A 20,012-nucleotide genomic window follows, 5' to 3' on the forward strand; every position below is an offset into this window, starting at 1 on the left:
CACTTAAAAATGATGGCTTAAGCACATAAGGCTATATATGTAAGATGTAACAATGATTTTAGTGATTATAGTCAAAAATGTAACACTTAAGTAATGCTGTAATTGTTAACTTGCAGTTACCCCTGACGAAGGGCTGGAAAGTAGCCCGAAATGCATTGGGTTTTTAATAAAGACATGCTGCTTTGAATCATCTTGTGTGCTTGGATCGTATTTGCGAAGAAGTCTGGATGGGCGCACGCAAACATGGGAAGCATTCCTTATACACTACGTTATATATGTGGATTAAATGGAACAACACGAAGAAAATGTGGAAAATAATGTGGATTAAACTGGACAATTTGTGAACATGGTCAAACGGAGAAATACTGGCTGGATTTGATATCCATTCAATGCAGTGCGTCTGGGAGTGGAGCGTGATTTTCGCGCTCCCCACATGCATTGAAAAGTACATTTTTAGAGAGAAGGTGACTTGCAAAAATTGTTTTAGCTGGAAAATAAATCCACAAACATTTTTCTGTTGATCATCTGCAAACTTGGGAAAAGCTTTAACCTTTCACAAGATGCCACAATGCAAATTAAGCGTTTTCAAACACTAACTGGCAATATGGAATAGCTGTGTTCAATTGGATAAGACTGAGTTATTCTTTCCGATGGACTCGGTTGTTTCTTTGTGGGATATCAGTATGTAAGAGGCAGTCCTGTTACGAGCAATGTGTTGACCAGATAAATGGCTTATGAGTTCTCTGTTGAGTTTATGTGAAAGAGTCTAATAAATTCGGTTGCATTCTGTGTGACTTGGCTGCTTTGCTAGTGCTGTAGGGAGTGACATAACTGACAGCCACAGGAGCAGCTACATAATCCTCGGTGAAAAATATTATACAAAAATTGACATTATTCAAAGTCATTGTGCATATTTCGTAAACCAGGTTTGACTTTGCTATTTGGTGGAACTACAAGCCCAACATACAACACATCTCTTTCAGGAATCTACTATGGATGTTCACCTTAGCTTTAGCAACAAATAGCCTACCTGTTACACCTCTCACACTTGAGGATGTAGCTTTTTTTTTGGAAAACTCAAGGATAGAAACTGACATATGGTCAGTGTTTTGTTTCAAGCTTTAATTCTTTTAAACAAATACTGTTGAAATGAGGTAATTATCGTTGCACCTTGCAGAGTAGACTTGCGCAATAGAAGTTGTTCAATGTCCCATTCTAAAATAACTACAAATTTAATACTATTCACAAAGACCAAAAAAACACCAGTGCCCAGACTAATTACTGGTTAGCAACAACTTGTGCCTGCAGACATTGGGTGTGGACATTGCGGGAACTATCTCATGCCCCGAACACTAGATAAGCCAGGATGACTGCTTTGGTAACAAAGGCTACATTCCTTGGACCTGATTCACAAATGGCCTCCATACTCGAGGTGGAGGCTGCGCAGTCGTTGGGGAGTCTCCGCACTTGGGGCGGAATCTCCAAAATGTGACTCCGCCCCCTAATGCGGAAGCTCCCCTACTACTTTCGGCCCACCGCCACGAGTGTGGAGGCCGTTTGTGAATCAGGTGCTTACTGTCTTGAATGCAACTATATCCAGGGGCGTAACAAACACCCCCGCAGCCCCTGCGGTGCGGGAGGCCCCCAGTCTTGGTAGGTGAAGGGGGCCCCCTCAGCTCTGTGAGGCTCTGAAGCAGCAGCTGCAGTGTCTGCACTCCCTGCTCTGAGCCCCTGTTCTGACCCAGGACTGAAGAGAAACAATGTAACAACTTACATTGCTTCTTTTCAGTCAGAGCCACAAGCCAGAAAGAGGATGGGGTGGGGGCACTCAGAGAGCAGGAGTCAGAACAGAGCACTGCTCAGTCAGGATCCTGACAAGGGTGGGAGTGGGGGGCCTCAGAGACAGCCTTCCCCACAGGGCATGAGATGGGAGAGGACAAGGATGGGGGTGGGGTCCCAGACGGGAGAGGACAAGGATAGGGTTGGGGGCTCCAGAGACAGCGCAGGAGGCAGCGCAGAGGAGAGCTGGCAGGAGAAAGGATGGGGTAGGGCCCCTGAGACAGCGCAGGAGGCAGCGCAGAGGAGAGCTGACAGGAGAAAGGATGGGGTGTGGGCCCCAGAGACAGCGCAGGAGGCAGCGCACAGGAGAGCTGACAGAAGAAAGGATGGGGTGGGGGTGGGGGTGGATGCCCCAGAACCAGCGCAGGAGGCAGCGCAGAGGAGAGCTGACAGGAGAAAGGGTGGGGGTGGGGAGCCCAGAGACAGCGCAGGAGGCAGCGCCGAGGAGAGTGCTGTATATTTGTACTTCATTCAATATAGCTACTTGGTGTCAGTAGTCCTTTCTTAGTGTTTCTATCTTCCCAACCTCCCATAGTACCTAAGAGTGTTCTATCTGGTATGTGAAGATTCCAGTCTTGGCAGTTGATGGTCTGGTCAGCTGTGAGGTTTACTGCTCTGCTGTGCTATCTTGTTCTAACTTAATAAATCTATCTTAATAACCTGAAGACGTGTCCTGCTACCTACTTAAACTACTTACTACAGAGAGCTGACAGGAGAAAGGATGGGGGTGGGGCCCAAAAGACAGCGCAGGAGGCAGTGCAGAGGAGAGCTGACAGGAGAAAGGATGGGGGTGGGGGCCCCAGAGACCGCATTCCCCACAGGGCACCGCCTCTGAGACAGGAGAGGACAAGAAGGGGGGTTGGGGCCCCAGAGACAGCGCAGGAGGCAGCGCAGAGGAGAGCTGACAGGAGAAAGGATGGGGTGGGGGCCCCAGAGACAGCGCAGGAGGCAGTGCAGAGGAGAGCTGTCAGGGGAAAGGATGGAGGTGGGGACCCAAGAGACAGCGTAGGAGGCATCTCAAAGGGTAGTTGAAAGGAGAAAGGATGGGGTGGGGGCCCCAGAGACAGCGCAGAGGAGAGATGACAGGAGAAAGGATGGGAGTGGGGGCCCCAGAGAGAGCAGGAGGCAGCACAGCGGAGAGCTCACAGGAGAAAGGATGGGAGTGGAGGCCCCAGAGACAATGCAGGAGGCAGCGCAGAGGAGAGCTGACAGGAGAAAGGGTGGGGGTGAGGGTGGGGAGCCCAGAGACAGCGCAGGAGGCAGCGCCGAGGAGAGTGCTGTATATTTGTACTTCATTCAATATAGCTACTTGGTGTCAGTAGTCCTTTCTTAGTGTTTCTATCTTCCCAACCTCCCATAGTACCTAAGAGTGTTCTATCTGGTATGTGAAGATTCCAGTCTTGGCAGTTGATGGTCTGGTCAGCTGTGAGGTTTACTGCTCTGCTGTGCTATCTTGTTCTAACTCAATGAATCTATCTTAATAACCTGAAGACGTGTCCTGCTACCTACTTAAACTACTTACTACAGAGAGCTGACAGGAGAAAGGATGGGGGCGGGGCCCCAAAGACAATGCAGGAGGCAGCGCAGAGGAGAGCTGACAGGAGAAAGGATGGGGGTGGGGCCCAAAAGACAGCGCAGGAGGCAGCGCAGAGGAGAGCTGACAGGAGAAAGGATGGGGGTGGGGGCCCCAGAAACCGCATTCCCCACAGGGCACCGCCTCTGAGACAGGAGAGGACAAGAATGGGGGTTGGGGCCCCAGAGACAGCGCAGGAGGCAGCGCAGAGGAGAGCTGACAGGGGAAAGGATGGGGTGGGGGCCCCAGAGACAGCGCAGGAGGCAGTGCAGAGGAGAGCTGTCAGGGGAAAGGATGGAGGTGGGGACCCAAGAGACAGCGTAGGAGGCATCTCAAAGGGTAGTTGAAAGGAGAAAGGATGGGGTGGGGGCCCCAGAGACAGCGCAGAGGAGAGATGACAGGAGAAAGGATGGGGGTGGGGGCCCCAGAGAGAGCAGGAGGCAGCACAGCGGAGAGCTCACAGGAGAAAGGATGGGAGTGGAGGCCCCAGAGACAATGCAGGAGGCAGCGCAGAGGAGAGCTGACAGGAGAAAGGAAGGGGCTGGGGGTGGGGCCCCAGAACCAGCGCAGGAGACAGTGCAGAGAGAGCTGACAGGAGAAAGGATGGGGGTGGGGCCCCAAGAGACAGTGCAGGAGGCAGCGCAGAGGAGAGCTGACAGGAGAAAGGATGGGGGTGGGGGCCCCAGGGAGAGCAGGAGGCAGCACAGCGGAGAGCTCACAGGAGAAAGGATGGGAGTGGAGGCCCCAGAGACAACGCAGGAGGCAGCGCAGAGGAGAGCTGACAGGAGAAAGGAAGGGGCTGGGGGTGGGGGCCCCAGAACCAGCGCAGGAGACAGTGCAGAGAGAGCTGACAGGAGAAAGGATGGGGGTGGGGCTCCAAGAGATAGTGCAGGAGGCAGCGCAGAGGAGAGCTGACAGGAGAAAGGATTGGGGTGGGGGCCCCAGAGAGAGCAGGAGACTGCACAGAGGAGAGCTGGTAGGGGAATGGATGGGGGTGGGGGCCCCAGAGACAGCATTTCCCACAGGCACAGCCTCTGAGACGGGAGAGGACATGGATGGGGATGGGGGTCCCAGAGACAGTGCTGGAGGCAGCACAGAGGAGAGCTGAGAGGAGAAAGGATGGGGGGGGCCCAGAGACAACACAGGAGGCAGTGCACAGGAGAGCTGACAGGAGAAAGGATGGGGTGGGGACCCCAGAGACAGCGGAAAGGAGAGCTGACAAGAGAAAGGATCGGGTGGGGGCCCCAGAGACAGCGCAGGAGTCAGTGCAGAGGAGAGCTGACAGGAGAAAGGATGGGGGTGGGGGCCCCAGAGACAGCACAGGAGGGAGCTCAGAGGAGAGCTGACAGGAGAAAGGATGGGGGTAGGGACCCCAGAGACAGCGCAGGAGGCAGTGCAGAAGAGAGCTGACAGGAGAAAGGATGGGGGCCCCAGAGGCAGCGCAGGAGGCAGAGCAGAGGAGAGCTGACAGGAGAAAGGATGGTGGTGGGGTGGCCCAGAGACAGCACAGGAGGTAGCGCAGAGGAGCGCTGACAGGAGAAAGGATGGGGGCGGGAGCCCCAGAGACAGCGCAGAAGGCAGCGCAAAGGAGAGCTGACAGGAGAAACGATGGGGGCGGGGGCCCCAGAGACAGCGCAGGAGGCAGCGCAGAGGAGAGCTGACAGGAGAAAGGATGGGGTGGGGGCCCCAGAGACAGCATTCTCCACAGGGCTCTGCTCCTCTAAGGCAGTACAGAGCTGACTTTGGCCAGAAAGTTTGCAGCTCCAGGAACAGAATCTGTTGGGACGCATTTGAAGGTGAGAGTTAGAGCTATTGATGTTGTAAAGGACAATGCATTTTACCTATGCTTTTTCTGTTTAGAGTGGAGGGAACATGTGTGGTGTCAAGTGGACATATAGGGTTTGGAATGAAATTGTTGGCTGTGGAATTGGGTTGCGTTGATTGGACCTGTTTAGTGAAATAATGTGGCATGTTGTGTAGTGTAATTATGTGGTATTGAGTGGAGTGGGATTGTGTGTCTTGGAGTGGTATTATCTGGAATGGTATTTTGTGTTGTGGAATGGTATGTAGTAGAGTTTACTTATGTGGTGTGCTGTTAAATATTGTAGCATGATGTGGAATTATGTGGTGTAGATTGGATGTATGTGGTATGTTGTGCATTTGTGGTATTAGTCTGAATTATGTAGTTTGTTGTGAATTATGTGGTGTGGAGTGGAAATGTGTAGCGTTGAATTGTGCGACGCGGAAGTTGCGGTGTTGAGTGAAATTATGTTGAGTGGTATTATGAGGCATGGTGTGAAGTGTAGCTATGTGCAGTGTTGCTACGTGGCATAGACTGGATTTATGTGGAGCATATGTATGCAGTATGGAGTAGAGCATAATTTATGTGGAGGTTAATTATGTGGAGCTGTGTGGTATATGTGGAGTGTTATTATGCTGTGTGATAAATGGCATGGGGATGAAATGTGGAATTGTGTGATGTGTGGGATTATGTGGAGTGGTGTATAATTATGCAGAGTGGAATTATGCAACATGTTGCAGAGTTGTATTTTGTGGAGGGTAAATATGTGTTTTAGAGTTGAGTGTAAATATGTTGTGTGAAGTGTAATTATATAGGTTGAAGTTGAATTATGTGTAGTTGGGTTGTGTGGAGTGTAATTATGTGGCTGGGAGTGGTATTAAGTTGTGTGGAATGTTATTCTGTGATATGGAATTATGTGGTATGGAGTGAAGTGGAAATATGTGTATTTTTTGGATTATAATTATGTGGTATGGAATGTTGCAGGGTTAAATTATTTATAGTTTAATTGTGTGGCGTGGAATTATAAGCAGGGGCGTAACACAGGCCCCAGGGGCGTAACACAGGCCCCGCAGCCCCCGTGTTGCAGGGGACCCCTGTGCTCCAGGGGCCCCCTCAGCGGTGCCAGCAAGCACTACACATCAGTGACCGTCTGGGATAGGTAATTAATTAATATAGGTAGGTTATGTAACTTACGCTCGCTCTAGACTTTTCTTCACAAATTAAATGGTAAAATGTAAAAAAATGGTAATGGTGCACACTAGGGTGGGACTGGTGACAAATTGCCTTGCGCATTGCTGACTGGTGAAGCGAGGAGCCATCCCAGAGTGGAGACAATTGAGAGGTAATGTGCGATTTCTCTGGCTAGCCTTGTTTGCCCTGTCTTCTGCGGCCCGCGCAGGTGAGTCTGTCTGTTCCCCCAGTCTATGCCACCCCGCAGACAAATGCACCCTACCCAAAATTCATTGCGATGACCACTTGTGTGTGTAAGGTCTCCAGTTTGGAGTGAAGTCAGTTAGTAAAAGAAAGACGCCTTTGGTACATGAAGGTTGTTTGGAAAATAGGGGGGGGGGTTATGTTACACATTAAAGATTAAAAGTGCGTTTCATCAGTTTCACCTGCGATTTATGTTGGTTTGCGGATTTTAAAGAAAACACAAAAATCGTCATTGAAGCTTGTGGGCGCAAGAGAATGTCCCCTTCACCTTTGAATTTACACCTTTGTTTGTGACTTGAGAGAAGTTTCCCAGTTTCGCCCGACTTTATCTAGGCAAAGTGGTACCCACTTCCCCCCAAAACTGACCCGATTTCTTTTGTCGTTTATTTCTAGTTGCCGAGTGATGTCAGTTCTGAAGGGGCAGGTCCAGCTGAATTGGACATCAGGGTGTGAGTCGGTGGAGTGGGGGGAGGGTTGGGGCAGAGAGGGTGAGGATTGGGGCTGTGGTGGCAGTGATGCTAAATAAATTGCAGCTTGCAGAAAAAATGGTTTCTAGCTGAGACAGATAAAAATTACTAAAAGTACAGCAACATGCATTGCTGCACAGTCGAATGCCCTTTCCTAAAATTGACAGGCCACCGTTCAGTTACGCTCTGCTGTTTGGTTGTTAAACTGAGACTGAGGTGAAACGTTTGCCAGAACAGTCTTAAAAGGTGTCAAAATTACAAAAAAATAAGTATAAGTATCACAAAATGTGCGGCATTAGTCTGCATAATTTGCCTTTTCCTGCTGCATAATTGAGTACCTGCAGCATAATTCTCCTGGCACTGCATACCATGTACTTTCCCTTTGTTTACTGCTGTCGCAAAAAGCCACCAATCCTACCCCATTGATATGAAAGGAAAAAAATAACATTTACAACCTTTCTACGTCATGAAGCATATTCTACCGGAGGTTGCTCGTGACTTCTGTGAAACAGGTATCAGCGTGTGTAACTCTCTTCTCTTTCTGGACTTTTTTTTTTGAACACCAGCACAACCTACCTCACTTGCGACCTTTGAACTGTGGGGCGCTCTGTGCACTTTTCCGCCCTGAAGCCGTTGTACTCCGCTCAGTAGCAGTAAAAGGATCAATGTTTCTGGTCCATAAATGTCTCTAAATCCCTGACCCTGTGGGTGTGACAAGATCACCCAGCATCCTGCCCCAGAAACCTACCAGCCCCACAGACCTCTCCGGGCAGAGAAACCTGCCAATCCTACAGACCTCTCTGGGCACAGATACCTGCCAGCCTCACAGACCTCCCCAGGCAGAGAAACCAGCCAGCCCCACAGACCTCCCCAGGCACAGAACCCTGCCAGCCCCACAGACCTCTCCGGGCACAGAAACCTGCCAGCCCCACAGACCTCTCTGGGCACAGAAACCTACGAGTCCCACAGACCTCTCCGGGCACAGAAACCTGCTAGCCCCACAGACCTCCCCGGGGACAGAACCTGCCAGTCCCACAGACCTCCTCGGGCGGAGAATCCAGCCAGTCCCACAGATCTTGCCAGGCACAGAAACTTGCTGGCCCCACAGACCTCCCCGGGCACAGAAACCTGCCAGTCCCACAGACCTCCCCGGGCATAGAAACCTGCTAGCCCCAAAGACCTCCCCAAGCACAGAAACCTGCCAGTCCCACAGACCTCCACAGGCACAGAATCCTGCCAGTCCCACAGACCTCTTCAGGCAGAGAAACCTGCCAGCCCCACAGACCTCCCCGGGCACTGAAGTCTGCCAGCCCTACAGACCTCCCCAAGCACAGAAACCTGCCAGTCCCATAGACCTCCCGGGGCACAGAAACATGCCTGTCCCACAGGGCTACACAGGCACAGAATCTGCATTACCCACAGACCTCTCCAAGAAGAGAAACCTGCCAATGCCACGGACCTCCCCAAGCACAGAATCCTCCCAGCCCCACAGACCTCCCCAGGCAGAGAACCCTGCCAGTCCCACAGACCCCCACAGGCAGAAAAACCAGCCAGACCCACAGACCTCCTCAGGCAAAGAAACCTCTCAATCCCACAGACCTCCCCGGGCATAGAAACCTGCCAGTCCCAATAACCTCCCTGGGCACAAAAACCTGCCAGTCCCATAGACCTCACTGCCTGGGCACATGAAAACCTTTTTCTATTTTTGTGCTGTGGCCAAAATAGAATTTTATTTATTTATTTATTTATGTGTTTTTATATAGCGCGGACTTTCCTGAAGGTGTCAGAGCGTTTCACAATAGGAACAGAACTGATACATGAGGAAAATATTACACATGAACAGATTACAAAAGCAGACGTTAAGTTACATGAGGTAAAAGTGCCAATTGTGAGCAAACAAAATACATGAGGTAGCAAAAGGAGGCTAATTATTGTTGCTATATCAGTGCAAAATGAATTTGTTCTGTTTTTCACCTGGTGTTAAAGTGGCATTATGGCGCGAAGTGGTAGGTCTGTTGTTTTTCTAATTAGATAGCTCCATAACTGAAATAAGAGGCATTTCTGGCATCTTCACAGAGGCATAAGATAAGCCCCCTAGGTGCAGGGTGGGCCATCAAGCTCCAGTGGGCCTCCTCTGCAAAAGTGGAAGGTGGTGGCCCGGGGAGGGGGCCCCCTCCATGTACTTTGCAGGGGGCCCCATTAACTTTCGTTAGCCACTGACTATATCAGCTTATACACGAAATTACCATCTGCACATTTCTTTTATGTCTCAAGTTTGAGCACTACAAACCGATATCCATTGAGTTTGTAAGGTACACTTTATTCATACCTGTTTAATTTCATTATTTTTTCATTATTTTCGTTTTTACACACAAATATACAATCCAAATCTACATATGCTGATTTGGATTGTATATAAATATGTACAGGGTTTTTCTTAGATATTGAAAAAAACGAAAATAATGAAAAAATAATGAAATTAAACAGGTATGAATAAAGTGTACCTTACAAACTCAATGGATATCGGTGTGTAGTGCTCAAACTTGAGACATAAAAGAAATGTGCAGATGGTAATTTCGTGTATAAGCATTTAATAATGGTCCAACCAACTGCATGCCCCAGGACCTAACTCCCCATTAGAAAAAAACTGACTATATCAGGGCACTTGGGTGTTTCCTGTCCTCTGCCGCCCAACCCCGTTAAAAAAAAGGGTGCTTGCCCAGCCTCTGTGGTCTGTTTTCATCTTTCCCCTCTTTGCTTCAGGTGAGCCAGCACAGCAGCTCAAAAGTTGTTTTCTTTGCTTAGTTAGACAGAAAATCCGGACAGTGGTGTCTAAGCTGAAGTTATCCCCTCATTCCTGGCTTTAGAAGATCCTAAACCAGGACATATTGGCCCGCTTTGCAAAGGATTTGTCTTTTTAAAATATTCTTATGGCTGACTTTCCTTGCTTAGTGCAGTCCTACGATTATCAGCTCCATCCAAGTTAATGCATGACCAGCAGGCAGCACAGCTCATATTTCTGAGTTGTGCTGTCTGCAGATCATGCTTTAACTGGAAGATTTTTAGGGTCAACGTGTGTGCTGTAGACTTAGCAATATTAGCAAAAACAAGCACATGAACGTATTTTGCGTTTGTGCTGCATACAGAATGGGATAATAGTCTGGCCCCTGATAGGCTAAAACCTAAATTTCTTTCTCGAATTTGTATAAGAAGGGTTTTTAATGTGTTATTGAGTGAGGTCTACAAGAGAAAAAGCAACTAAAACTTAACAGGTGAAGCTGTTCCTTGTTCAAGCCTGATGAAAATGTTTAAGAAGCCACTATTTGAAAAATTGCAAGAAATCTTGATTTTTTTTTAAAGAAAGTCATTGTTGTTAAAGCACTTAGACAGGCTTTAACAGCCCTCAAGCACAAATTATTGTTTAAAGTCCAAATGAATATCATAATTCTTTATTACAGTAATGTCACATATCCACTCTCTATTGCTTTTCCGCCCACTGCCAACACGTGTTTCGTCATTCGGGGGTCTTGCTCCACGACTTCCTCAGGGCTTAAAACTCTGAACTTCTTTCGGGAACACCACATATACGCTGTGTCAATATACACTAGCCTCATGCAGCGAGTGCACCTCATTTAAACGACTTCAGATTCTAAGCATTGTTCCTGAGAAAAGTTCTGGTGTATGCTGATATGACTACAATACGTGCTGACAGCACCAGGTCAGTCTTGACTTACCATTGGATCGGATATGCAACAATAGTATTGAAACGAGCAAGATAGTCAGAGTTTTAAGCCCTGATAAAGTGGTGGACAAGACGCCCAATGACGAAACACGTATTGGCAGGGGACCGCAAAGCAATAAACAGTTGATACGTGACATTACCGGAACTAAGGATTTTGATTTTCATTAAGACTTTGAGCAATAACGTTTGCTCGAGGACTGTTGTTGCTGTTTCTAAACCTTTGGGTGGATTTAGGGTGTGGTGTGAACACCCTTTCTCTAAGTAACGTGACTCTCTGGATATTTGTATGCCAATTTTTACCCTATGTGGATATATAAGTGACCAACAACAATATTCTTAAACCCTTGTTTTAATTCCACTAATGCAGGCTTGGTGCTCTTTTTTGCTAAAGAGGTCTTCCTGGCCAGCTACATGCTACTTTCTCATCACCATTTCCAGCAAACATATCAGAGCAAACCATAACCATTCAGCATTTATTCTTTGTTGAGACACCAAAATTGTTAAATGCCTTAAGTGTAAGCCCCTATCATGAAAGGGGTACTGAGCTGAAGCTGGTCTCATCCTGTATGTTATTTAGAGAGTAACTGATGACATTCAAGCTCTTTCATTAATTTCGACCTGTTAATGCCTGCAATATCATTGCCAAAGGTATTCTGTTGGATGGCGTAGAGACAAGGGCCACTGAGGGGAAGTGCTTCGCTTGGTTAAATGTTCTTCAACAAAAATGTTAAAACATTCCACTTCACCCTTGACTCATCATTCAAACACTTCTTATATTGAATCGTTATAGGGTCACCTATCTTGTTTGCGGCTTTTAAAGTATAGACAACACCCCTGGCAGACAAAATGAACACATATATCATGCTGAGTGGTTTGTAGGTGTTAGTAGAACTCTGGCAAGGTAATATAGGGCCATATTAAACATACTCCCTATTATGTATTGTTTTATATTACATGTTGTTTTTGCATGCTTTTTACCTACATTTGAAAATAATGTACTAAACAGAACAGGTATCAATTTGAATGTGGTTATAATGTGGTTTATTATGCCACAACTGAACTTATAAAATCAAGAGCAGTATCTTAGAAAAAATAAACACAAAGGGCTGATTACGATGTCGGTTGGAAAGCCTCCTACCAACTGTTGGGATCTCCTCGACTGCGTTGGAGCCCTTCGGGTTGACCCGATCGGTTTACATTCCAACCACCCAATTACGATGTTCGTGGTCAGAACGTAAACTGGTCGGTCATTCCGAATCAGTTCCAAGCAACTCGCGGAGTATTCGTGTTGGTCAGGACCGCATTGTACACCACTATGGACAGCGTTTCCGCCCAAGGGATTACAATGTAATTTTCCAACAGCCTTTCCGCATCGGCCTGTCCCACACGAAAAGGCTGTCGGAAAGCAACTTTACAGTGATTACGGTTGATGGTGATTATGGTTGATGGCCGAGGGAGTACCTAAGGGACTCTCATGTAAAACCCTGCACTGTGTGGCAGGCACCGTCATGCAGGGTTTTGCGCAAACAACCGATTTCCCATTGGAGCCTGTGTTACTGCTGATTGTCGGGCGGAACACGAGCTCCCTTAGGGAACAATGGGACTCCGACTGAACAGTGTTCGGTCACATCGTAATCCGTCGGTCAGGACTGCCGACCTATAAGTCAGTCGGTCACGAACCCGAGATGGTGTCGGATGGCTACATCATAATGAGCCCCAAAGTCGTTTCAGAAAGGTACTCCGTTCTACATAAAGAGAGTTGACGTTTTCATAATATTTTCATGTGGGTTTGTTGGCTTAGTGAACATCTATTTAGTAGTAAGAGGAAAGGTGAAGTACTATAATAAGTCCCAGAGGCATGGAAAAAGCCCTTCAGTTCAGCACTCCCTGCCCATGCTCTGCAGATATTGGCCCAGCCTGCAGCAAGTTGAGTGCAGTGCCTGGCCAAAGCCAGGACCTGCAACTAATCCCCGCTGTGGATGGCAGGAGGCCATGCACAGCCAGGTTTAGGAATAAAGTGTACAATACCAACAGAAAACCTCTCCCTAACATTTAATTACTATTCAGGTAATGCCTTCATCTTCAAGAAATACATTGTCCCACTATTGCATAAGTTGTTCATCTTTTTAGTTATCAAAAAACGTTATTTTATATATATATACATTCATTAGCTTTCAAGTTATATACAACATATCAACAACATATTTTTTGAGCTAAAAAACAAATTAATTGAATATCTCACGAATGCACTCAAACACCACCAAACATACAACCCTCAATCATACCAAACACAGTCATACTCCAACACATAACTTGACATTTCGATGCATATTATAATTCATCTCATAAATACATGAAGTAAAAGAAAGGGAAGAAAGCGCTGATGCGCGTTTCGGAGTGGAGTCAAACACCCACAGTTCCTTCGTCAGGGCACAGAAAATCAATTATTCATAAGGTGGCCAAATGTATTCCAGAGCCATCCAAATGCTTTCTTATATGCGGACCAACAAGGACTCTATATAACAATTGTTTAGGACTTTGAAAGCAATATTTCAAAAAAGTAAAAAGGACTAGGTCTCGCAAGCAGTAGTAGCTTTGAAGCCCAAAGACCTGATGTCTTTCCTTCTAGGTATTAGGTTCAAGGGTGAAGTAATTCGGGTCCCTAAGGCACTCCTCAATGCACGGGACAAAATTGAGAATCTATTTCCGTTTCTAAGCAAAGTGTGTGGCTGCAGCGTGTAGACTCTCAGCAGATAATAGGGTTGATTTAAAAGAGACTATATGTCAGCTAGAATTTTCAAAATGTTCTTAATCAATATTGGCTGTGGTCCCGCTCCACATAAATACATAAAATAGCGGATACAGGTAACAATACACTGTTGCATACTTTTAATACAGCGGACGGGATGTTGCCGCCATACCTTCAGGAACCGGTTAAAACTGATGTTTCTGGCACAAATATGCAAAACTTCTGAAATTCGCCAGTTATGTTAAGGAACACAAACTTTAAAAATAATGTCACCTTCCATGCACAAAAAGTCACGCACAAATGACACGGGGAAAAAGTGAGCTAAGCAAAAGTTAAACATGGTGGGCGACATGAGTAATGGGCTGCCTTATGCATGTGATATACCATAACTGGTGAATTTCAGTACTTTTGCTTGTTTCAGCTAGAACCATTGTTGTATATGAATTTAGAACCCTAGTGTAATTTTCCTGATTCATGCCCATATATAGGTATAAATCACCCTATCCTTATATAGGCATAGAAATCATAACCAATCATAATCATAACCATATTTAGACTTAGCCTATGCAGCCCAAATACGGCATGGCTACTTCCACTAGTTCGGAGAATCCACAACGATTCCTTGGAAAAACACGCCTTCAGCAGTCAGGGACTTCCGCTTGCTTGAATATTGATTTATCCAAGAACTCATGGAGTTTTCAAAGAACTGAGTCTTTGATGACGTTATTATGTCCAACCTTGGCCCCTTCAAGATATAAATATGCCCACATTTGCCCAGGCAAACACCCAGTGGTTTGGAGAAGTTCGACTATCTACTTGCCCGACACCCTGCTATAGCAAGTGCCGAAGGAAGCCGACCCTCCAGCTGACGCACTGAGAGAGACGCTGTCTTTTCTCCTGCCTAGAAATCCAGCTCCAGTGTTTTCAGGCTACCCTTGTGGGTTGCTGGGAAATCGAGTCCTGAGAGCGAGATACAAGACCTCCTTCATTCTAAACCAAGGTATGGAGCTGATTAGACCCTTAGAGAATTCTTGGAATAGATTCTTGGCAAAAGAATACTAAACTTAAAGCTACACCTCACTTACTTCTTCCCTCGTACTAGACCTAGGTTAGGTACACCCGAGTAGGCGTATTTTAGAAGCACCAGTTGAGTACTTTTAGTCATTATTTATTAATGTATTTATTTTATGTTGTTTTATATGGCTTAGAAACCATACCATGCTTTTACAGTATTATTTTATAAACCGTCCCAAAAATTTCAAGACACTTCATCCTTTGAAATGAAGATTAATTTGTGTTTTGGGGCTGTAATACCTTCTGAGAATGCAGAACAAACTGTGATTCACTAAAGGCATATTGGATGTGATGCTGCTGCACACATGATCGATCCCTGAGAAGAGCAGTGGGTGCAAGAGTAGGCCCAGCAAATGCTGTCACTGGCCCATTATCATTCTGAATGTGATAATTAGGCCGACATACAGAATGATAATGGGCCTGATAGCAGTCTGTGCCAGGTCGGGGAGGGGCTGCTGCAAGCCACTGATCAGAGCAGGAGCGCGAGCTGGCCCCTGCTGTGACAGTTACAGGACTCTCAGAATGCTTGCAGGGGGCAGCTGAAATTACGGACAAAAGGCGTCCTTGAAAGAATCCTTCACGGACAACGGACAAGAGCCACAAATTACAGGCAGTCCGTGAAATTAACGGACGATTGGTCACCCTAATTGCAATAGGCTCTTCTTTCTTCTCTCTGAATAGCTACACTTTCCGCCAGTTCCCATTTTTCAACTTCTTCTTTCCAACATGGTATTGTGGTGGCTAAAGGGGATTTCCACCACCTTATGACACCTCGTTTTGCAAGTATAAGAGCCAAATCTATAAATCTGGCCAGTACTTTATACTCTTTTCGTCGTCGATATAGTCCCAATATACGTTTCTGCTGTTTGCCAACCCATGTCTCCCACAACTTCCTCCAAGACATTAGTTATTCCTCCCCAGTATCCCCTAAGCCCGGCACAAGACCATATCATATGTATGAGATCTGCATCTTATTCAGTACATCTGGGGCAAGATACCGTAACACTAGGGAAGATGGTGTGCAGTTTGGACGGTGTTAAATATTCCCTCTGAGTTACCATATATTGTATAAATGTTATTCTTGTATTCAGGGATACTCGTTTTGTATACTCCAGTATCGTCTTCCACTCTTTATGTAGTAGTGGTCTGTTAATATCCTGTTCCCATTTGGTGCGTATTCAAGTCATCAGGATAGTCGGTGAGTACGTATCCCACGAAAGAACCAAATGGTAAGGTGGCTACCTGTCCCCATAAGATACATTAGATGAACTAACTCATTTGTGTTGGGTTTGGATACTTGGGGTACCAAGTGTTTCTTTATATAAAGCACCAGGCTTGCGTGTGCCTAAAACAGTACTTCCGTGACACCACGTTCATTCGTGAAATCTGTATGTGGTAATAGCATCCTCTCTCCAAAGAGGTCTGCCACTGTGTTAACGCTGGCCTGCATCCAAGGTTCTAACTTGCGGTAAATGAGAGTTCTGAAATTAGTAGGGCTACCCAATAATGGTATGTTGGGGGCCTATGCTGTAGTGGTGATAGTGTACTTCAATGATTGCTTCCAGGATGTAATTGCAGTTTTAAGAAGGCATAATTGTGATACTGGCGCAAAGTAGTCTATGTAAAATACCCTGTGTAATCATCTGCTTTGAGTAAGCTATTTCCTGTAGCTTGCGGCCTGCTAACCAATATGAAAGCCACTGCAGTTGTGTTGATAATTTTCAAATTCTTCAAATTTAATTTTTTTATTGTTTGATTACTAAAAATCATAACACAATGTTAAAACCAGTTGTGTTGATAAACAATATGCATAAAAGTCTGGGGCCCCCATCCCACCGGCATCTGATGGGAGTTGTAGTTTCGCTGAGCTTAAATGTGAGCGGCCGGTGCCCCATATTAAACTAATCAGCAATGTGTTCAATGTTTTAAATATGATTTTAGGGAACACCACTGGCAGGTTCGTGAAGAAATAGAGTAGGCGCGGGAGCATTACCATTTTCGAGATTGCCAGTCTTCCTGCCACTGAAAGGGGCAGGGACGTCCAAAAAGTGATTTGGGCCCTTTGCGAGCATATTGCCTTGTGCAGTTCCATTCCAGCTGTTGCCATTGATTACCATCTGTCCTAATCCGAAACTCCATCTTTTGCAACTCACAAACTGTTGCAAATCAGTTATGCACTCCCTTGTGCATTGTGAGGCGAGAAGAACAGCCATTGGGGCCACCTCATTCCATTGTGCTCCACAAGATGACCAATGCTTGTACTGCGATTTGTAATGCCCTTCATGGATCATAGTGAACCTTGTGGATTTTGAGGCAGACATTCACCTAGAGGTTTTGTCTGCATGTTGCCACCAAAAACTCCAGTTGAAAGTTAAGAGATAGGCGGCGTTTCATAATTCCGATGGGGCCGGTAATATCGCCCCATCAGAATTGAGAGTCTGATCACTAGGAGCAAACCACCCCCGCAAGACATTGAGTTATGGATTAGGACATTTTGTGGCACCACAATGTAAATTTTTAAGCAAGCATTTATGTTTTTGCTGGATTTTTACAGCATGTTGTTTTTTTTGACAGTCATTTGTTTTTGCATAGTTACGTCATGTGATTTAAGTCTAGTAATAGTAATGTGAATGTCTTTGTCTGATAGCTTATGGGCCGTGGCACATGGTGAATGAAGGAGAGAGTGACAGGGTCAATAAGCTCACAAATCTGTAATGAGAGCAGTGGAGAGCTATTTTGCTCCTGTTCTCAGCCACTTTTCTCTGGACCCTGACCCGCCATCTTGTCCATTTCCTCGTCCTTTAACCCTTTTCCCTTGTTTCCCCCTTGACGATCCTCTGATTTGCCTTTTCTCCATTCCCTTGTATCCCTACCACCCTCCCTTGGTGCTTTGACTATTTTCCCCCCTCCGACCCCACTTAATGGAACGCTGCTCTCCTGGTTTTTTGGGTCTTGACCTGAGAAAATCTACTATTTGTATATATATGTATATAGAGATAACTCTAACCACTAGTACATGTAGTTGACCTGTACTCTCTATCATTCTTATGTGACTCTTAGAGTATATCCATTTGTATCTCTTCCTTGAGTGACTTGCAACTTGTACGTTTGCAGATTTTTCTGTGTGTATCTCTTCCTTGTGTGACTCTACAACTTGTACATTTGCAATTTTTTTCTGTATGTATCTTTTATGTAACTCATGTAATCTCAAGTCCTTATGTATCGCAACTGGTTGTTATGTAAAGCGCTCTGACACCTTCGGGTTATGTGCGTGCTATATAAAATTGCATTACATAAAATAAAAAATAAAGGCACTTTGCCGCCCGTGGTGGTCTGTGGCTTTGCTGCCCTGCCGCACCGCGCTGAAGAGCGGAGGGGTTGGCGATTTTTTTCCGTTTGCCGTACTCCTGTAGGAGGGGGGGAGGCCACCATCCCAAAAACTCACGCCGCCCAGGGCGGATCGTCCCCCTGCCCCCCCTTGCTACGCCACTGAATGAGAGTGTTCAGTTGCTAATACATGTCACAGATAAGAGCCACACACATGTGACTTAGAAATGTGGCACAATTAGCAACATGGAAGGTGGAGGCTTGTACAAAAAATGCACTTTATTGCAAGGGCAGGTAGCTCTGAAGTCCAGCAACTTCACTGTGTTTAGAGGCAGCAAATGAAAAGCCTGGACTATCCTTGCCAGGCCTGCAGTCAATGACTAACTGCTAAGGAGTTGTCTCAATAATGTGGCATGTGCACCTTCCGCCTGTGCCCCCTTCACACATGGGTAGGTAGACCATGTGTGGGGGCAGTGCTGGCTGGTAAGTACAACTGAGAGGAGGGCGGGTACACACACACACAGATGCACGCTCACTTACACCCATGCATTCACATGCAGATGCGCACACACACCCATTCATAACACTGATTCGCAAATACACATACATTGGAGCTGTGCTCATGACGAGCTGAGCTCATCATAACTGCCGCGGCCCTCCCACATGTGGCGAATTCCCCACCTGTTTGGGCGTTCTAAAGGAGTGGGCGGAGTCATGACAGCACAGCTACACTGTGCAGCATGACGAGCTGCACTCGTCATGAGTACCACGGCGCCGTGGCCTCCCCCATCCCCCTGCGCCATGGGGGAATTAACCCAACGTGGAAGTGGTTAAGGGTGGGCCACTGCTGCTTGGGGGTATGTGGGGTATCATCGTGCATAAATCCATGTTTGTTTCTCCTCAGGGTATGGACGCGATGAACACACTGCCTTTCCTGAGATAGCTGTGACTTTTTAAAATATGTAAACATTTTCAGTGGTGCAGTGTTCACTCTGGGACCACCGGGAGGGAATGAAACAGCTAACTTAACCCCTACACACAGTGCTTTAAATGGGGAAAAATAAGTGCAGGAACTCATTAAAATAGAGGTGTGGCAAGTGGGCGGGGCTAGGGGTGGGGCTAAAGGCAAAATATGATTATACATAATTACTTCTGTACCAGTTGCAGCACATAGTAAAACACATTAGAAGTGTGCTTCTGTAAAAAAAACGAAAAAAACAGATTAACTCCTTACACAAGATAAAAGTCATGATGGCACTTTCACCCGAATGGTCGCTCGCACCTTATTCACAGTGAAGGGTCTGTCTAGAGACCCTCTCCTGTTAATCACAGCGTGACACAAGCCCGCTCAACCCCTGCAGTTTGGCCCATTCAAATGGGCGCTGCTGGAATCTTCACCATCAAATCTGCAAAAGGCTGCTTCAGCCGAGTTCATTACTATCTCCTTGGAAGCAGAGTGGCCTCTGTCCTGCACCAGAGGAGAAACCTAACCTGAACCTGCCATGCTGTCGATCAGGGTACCGGTACTCTCCCTGGTTCCTAAGAAGTGCCGGGATGATGGCAAAAAAATTCGGGAGTGCCGGTACACAATACCGGTGAGTACCGGCCCATTTAAAGCACTGCTTACATATGCATTGGAAGGCCAAGATGGGCAGGTCAGAACTGAATGAAGAGCCTCATGAGTAGCATGTCTGCACTGTTCTCCTGTGCCACACCCCAACTGCACCAAGACAAGGTCCCACCACCAAAGGACACACAAATAATGTTTGTCTGACTGCTCCGAGCAACTTGAGTCCCGTCAAGTGTAAAACAACTAGCATCACACATCAAAAGCGTACTGAAGTCCACACTGTCATCCTTGAATTAAAATGGAGGCGTGGACCCCTATCATCAGATTGTGATTTTTTCTGAATGTGATGAAGCGCTCTCAGCAGGGCCTATGCTATCCCCAGAAGAATCATAGAATCTCAGTCTAAGTATATAACTGAGGCCCCATGCCGCCGTGG

General features: G+C 46.6%; 1 protein-coding gene across 2 annotated transcripts in view; it reads right to left on the reverse strand.

Moving 5' to 3' along the window:
- The window catches only part of HNF4A (hepatocyte nuclear factor 4 alpha), a 400,042-nt gene that overhangs the window by 352,720 nt on the left and 27,310 nt on the right, over positions 1-20,012 (reverse strand). The window lies entirely within an intron of this gene.

Source organism: Lissotriton vulgaris, chromosome 7 (assembly GCF_964263255.1).
Source record: "Lissotriton vulgaris chromosome 7, aLisVul1.2, whole genome shotgun sequence".
NCBI lineage: Eukaryota > Metazoa > Chordata > Amphibia > Caudata > Salamandridae > Lissotriton > Lissotriton vulgaris.